The 5339-nt window shown below is 32.3% G+C and overlaps 1 long non-coding RNA gene across 1 annotated transcript; it reads right to left on the bottom strand.

Annotated features, from left to right (window-relative positions):
- Positions 1–1223: 1223 nt before the first annotated feature.
- Positions 1224–4214, bottom strand: LOC110673565 (uncharacterized). Its single transcript, XR_002498513.2, has 2 exons — positions 1873–4214; positions 1224–1761 (listed from the first exon to the last, which is right to left on the bottom strand). It is a non-coding gene; the product is annotated as an uncharacterized LOC110673565 (long non-coding RNA).
- Positions 4215–5339: the final 1125 nt, after the last annotated feature.

The following is a 5339-nucleotide window of genomic DNA, read 5'->3' as shown; positions in this document are numbered from 1 at the left end:
TAAATCTCTATTTCATGTTTGTCTTGAATAGGGTAGTGCATAGTTTTGGGTTCCAAACCGAATAATAGAATCATACTGTACTTATAAAAATTATATCAAATCAAAATTATTTTGATACTTTAATTCGATTTTAATTTTTCACTAAAAATTGAATCAAAACCGTAATAAAATTGAATCGAAACAATATTAAATTAAAACTGAATTGACAATTAAATTTATACATATATTTTTTCATAATTTTTTTAAATATATTATATATTTTCTATATATATATATATATATTAACTAAAAATAACTTAATATTATATTTCATTTATCTATATTTTTTTAATAATTTTAGTTATAAATATATTAAATTATTTTATAATTGAGAATTATAAGTGTATTATTGTACTCTCTCTCTCACACTCTCTCTCTCTCTAAATATATATATATCTTATAATTAAATATTACATAATTAATAAATAATTAAAATATATTATATAATATGCTTATATTATTATATTATATAATATATTTAATTTTAAATTATTACCAACTAAACAAATTAAAATCAAGTATGAAGCTGAACCACATTAAAATCAAAAATTAATAATTATATCAAACTGAAATTAAAATAATAAAAAATAAAATCGAAAATGTACTAAGTTGTAATTTAATTTCGGTAACCCTAAACGTAACGTAACTGCACACCCCGATTCATTACCACCTCTTAAATACCTTGACTGCAAGTCGTCTATCTTGACCGTAAGTCCGCTGATTAATGCGCTTCTCCACAACTTGCGTTCTCCAATATGAATGCCCATCACGGCATCGCCTCACTTGTGCAGCTGTGTTTTTGGATTTGACTAAACGGGAAGTTATTGCGTAGATTCAGTCCATATAAACTATCAAAAATATATATTTTATCAGCAATTCATCAATTTTTTTTTTTTTTTTTTTTTTATGTTTATTAGTTATCCTAGTAGTTTGGCTACATTCATCTTAATAGCTATTTGTAAAAGTTAACCAAAATAATTTTATCTTAATTTTTCGTGATTTATATCACAATTAATGTAATTTACATTTTCAAAACATTTAGTGTAACTGGATCATCTTGTTACAAAATTATATAATAAAAAAATATCAAATTGTGTAATTTATTAAGTTGATTAATATAATATCAGTATTGAAGCTTTTTTTTTTTTTTTAAGAGAATTAACTTCGATCAGATTTTACAATCCTGAAGAAAAATCTAATGCTATTTAAACAAAACTCATTGATGATCAGCATTTAAAGTTGACGAAATTCAGAAGTGGAAAATAAATTATATACAGTACATCTGAAATTTCATCGAAGTTCCTGCAAATCTTCCAATTCTGCCCAGAAATTATGCCATTTCGTTGGGCACAACCAAGCACATTACTCCTACTTGAAGCAGAATTAAGATTTGAGCAATGATGAAGATTTTCCCTATTTTTGTCCCCCAGTTGAAGCGCATACATATAATGAAGACCTTCAAACAAAACAGCTCTCAAATATATGCTGGTTTCTGTCTAACACATATTGATTTACTTTGGCGTGACCATAAATTCACTCTCCATTCCAATCACTACATTGTGATCAGAAACTTCATGCCAAGTTGGCTCAATATCAACTTGAAATGATTTCCATTTTTCTCTTTCCCTTCTTGCAGCTGTAGTATAGAAATGAATACGGTGTGCATTGGGTAACACATTAAATATAGTGAAATGCTTGCTGCCATTAATTTACCTCAAATTGCTGCATAAATCTCATCCAAAAAAAATTACTACACAAACATTGCATAACAGGTTATAAATTCGTAAGAATCTAATGAACAAGTAAACAAACAAAATTAAAAAATTCCTTTACCTCAGTAATCATGGCCGAATGACAAACAATGCACTCCAGAGTTTCAGGTTCTTCATAAATCAGTAATATCTTGGTCAGCATGGAAGGTGTTGGTTCATGTATCTAACTCCTTGCTAATGTTTCAAGGATAAAGAAAAAATCACAGCAATATTTACTATTTCTTTTTCTTCCTTTTCATTTCTTCCGACTCTTCTTGAGCTTACTTATGATCTTATCCTGTGCAGAGATTTGAAAATCTTTCGCACTTATATCTTGCTTCAGTCATTCAATCTCTTTCAAGTGGTTATTGCCCCTGATTTAAATCCTTTTCTCTCAACTCTTGTTTTAATCTTTCAATCTCTTCTTGAAAAACTTTCTTTTTAAGTGAACCTCGACGAAGAGAATAATCATGTGCCATTTCACGAATAAACCATTAAATGCAGCCAACTATAATCATGGTACAAATGCAATGGCTACTTCAAAAAAATGTTCATACAATCAATTCTATACTTGTTAAAGGTGTGCTTAAGGTGCTGACCTAGTGCATGTACTAGCAAAAGGCAGGCGAACTCTAACAGGTGCACCTTCTTCCAGGCAAAAGGCATTAGAAGGTGCACCTTCTATCTAGGCAAAAGCCCCAAGAAACACGCAGCTTCCTAATTTCCATCTTCTGTGAGCACCTTCATCAGAAAAAGACACCACTACAAGACTTTGATCTGGCTAAACTACCAGAATCTGGTGTCCTAGAACACCGACTCTGGCACTGGAAAATTGCTCAAATATTGTTGGACTCCAGTAGAAACCACTGACTTCCGAAGTTCTACTTTTAGCATAAACACAGCTTAAATCCATCTCATCATAGCTTGTTTACAGTCCTATTGTTCTCTCTCTCCACTTCCCTTGGCAGCTCTGCTTCTCTGTTACTGGGTTACCTATGTTCTTTTCTCTTTCTTTCTAATAACAATATCAAAAGCACAGTTTGGGTTTGTTTTACTCTCTAACAAGCTCTCAAAGGGGAATAATATTAATGGTGAAGTCCATATTCATTTTGTCTGTCATCCAAGTCATTAGATGGTTAACTTTGGCTTGATCCTTCGAATATTGTTAACTTTGGTCAATTTTGTTAATTAGATATAATATATTTTCTTTGTATAAATATCCATCCTTTTTTTTGGGTGCCTGACCTCCCTTAGATATGTGGCTAAACTTGGCAACACTTTGCACCTTGCCTAGTTGTACCTAGGTTCCCGAACCCCTTTGTGCCTTAGTGTGCCTTTAATAACTTTGATAGACATTAAAATAGAAACTTTAATCAATATATAGACAAAATGGCTACTAGACTGTAAACCTTCAAACAAGTACTCATCTCTAAGTTTCACTTACCCATGAAGGAAAAATTGTAGGAAACCAACTTAATAGGCAAAATGAGGTTGGCTTGAGCTTAAACTAAAGGAATTCCTTTTCCTGTGTCATAATAATCACTAAAAGTAGGAAAAAAAATTTTGGAAAATGTTAGGCATGCTCAGCTAGCAAATTGTTTCAATACAGCTCAGCTAGCAAATTGTTTCAATACTACCTTGAAGAGGTAAAAACACCCATTCGGAAGGTAAGATAATTTATCACAGGAAAAACCTTACAAATCATAGGGAACCAAAAGAATATAAACTTTAAAGGTTCTATTACTCGTATCTTTATTTTAAACAGAAAACAAGGAACTTGTGACCCAAAAATTTCTAATTACTAATAGGAAGCATGTACAAATCTCCACATAGAGTACATTGCAACAAAAATAAAGAGATAAATTTGCACAAACTGTCATCTACATTTTTCAAAAGGAAAAGCTCTTCACAATGCCAATGCATTTTTAATAATTTGAAATAGCTAACATTGATAGTAATGCTAATCACTTTCTCATTGGCATTCAAAAAATTTTGGAAAATGTTAGGGATGCTCAGCTAGCAAATTGTTTCAATACTAACTTGAAGAGGTAAAAACACCCATTCGGAAGGTAATATAATTTATCACAGGAAAAACCTTACTAATCATAGGGAACCAAAAGTATAAAAACTTTAAAGGTTCTATTACTCATATCTTTATTTTAAACAGAAAACAAGGAACTTGTGACCCAAAAATTTCTAATTACTGATAGGAAGCATGTACAAATCTCCACATAGAGTACATTGCAACAAAAATAAAGAGATAAATTTGCACAAATTGTCATCTACATTTTTCAGAAGGAAAAGCTCTTCACAATGCCAATGCATTTTAATAATTTGAAATAGCTAACATTCACAGTAATGCTAATCACTTTCCCATTGGCATTTAACCAAATATATGATTCATTCAAAAAATCTGAGCCCACAACACCACACCCCCGCCCCCCCCCCCCCCCCGCCCCAAACCCAAAAAAAAGAAAGGATGATGAAATGTAAACATACAAGACCATTCCTTGTTTAAGCACACGAATACATAAAAAAAACTTTCAAACAAGGGAAACCACGGAAAAGCCCCAGTTATTTATTTTTTCATGATGTTTTCAAGAGAGCTTGATTAAACATACTCCTACCAAACATGTTGTCAAAACAAAAAAAAAAAAAAGCATAGCAGACACTGAGAATAGAACAGAAAAATAACATCAAGTGAATGAAATTATAAATATTTTCCACGAAAATAAACAAATACTCACTTCATGCACCTAACAAAGGATAAACTCTTTCAACGAAGCAAACAAAAGGGCAAAAAAAAAAAGTTTCTTGTCTTATTCATGAGTTGCACATATGCATATTATTTCAATTTGGAGTAATTTCATCATAAATATTTAAATTCAATTTAAAAACTAAAAGAAAAAAAAAAAACTCATAGAACTAATGTAATCGAGGAGAGTGGCGTTAGCTTCGCTGTCCTTGGCAGAGGCATATATTTGCACCCCTAACGCTTCATCACAGAAATCTGTACCCACAACAACACAATTAGAATGAATTTTCACAAATATATATACACACACGCACACGTAAGCATACAGACCTGTGATGGAGGAAGATTAGCTATATTATTCATTAAAAAAAAAAGCCCATAGTCTAAAGAAAATCTTAGCTACTGGCATTGGCCAACATTAAAAAACACCCAAACCCCAGAGCAAATGAAACCTAGCAAGAGCAATACTCTGCCTGACATAGGAGGACCTTCAGAGACACTAGAAGCGTGCCATCAAATTGTTGTCGAATCAACGCCGACGAACGATGAAAGCGCCGAGTAGCACACAAGGCAAGCAAGGCTAGAAGAATCCAAGAATGCTCAAACAACCAGTATAATGAAGTCGCGGAAAGAGTGGGAACCAAGAAACTAACCCATAAAAGCACAACACCGCAGAGATGCTAGAGATCCAGAGGAGGAAAGGAGAACTCTGAGGCAATCCCACTCTCTTATAGCCAAGCCATTGGGGGAAAAACCTTCTAATGCGCCAAGTGTCCCAAGACCAAGATGGCCTC

This window comes from Hevea brasiliensis, chromosome 7 (genome assembly GCF_030052815.1).
Source record: "Hevea brasiliensis isolate MT/VB/25A 57/8 chromosome 7, ASM3005281v1, whole genome shotgun sequence".
Classification (NCBI taxonomy): domain Eukaryota; kingdom Viridiplantae; phylum Streptophyta; class Magnoliopsida; order Malpighiales; family Euphorbiaceae; genus Hevea; species Hevea brasiliensis.
The sequence above is the reverse complement of the archived record's forward strand: the minus strand, read 5'-3'. Positions and strand labels throughout refer to the sequence as shown.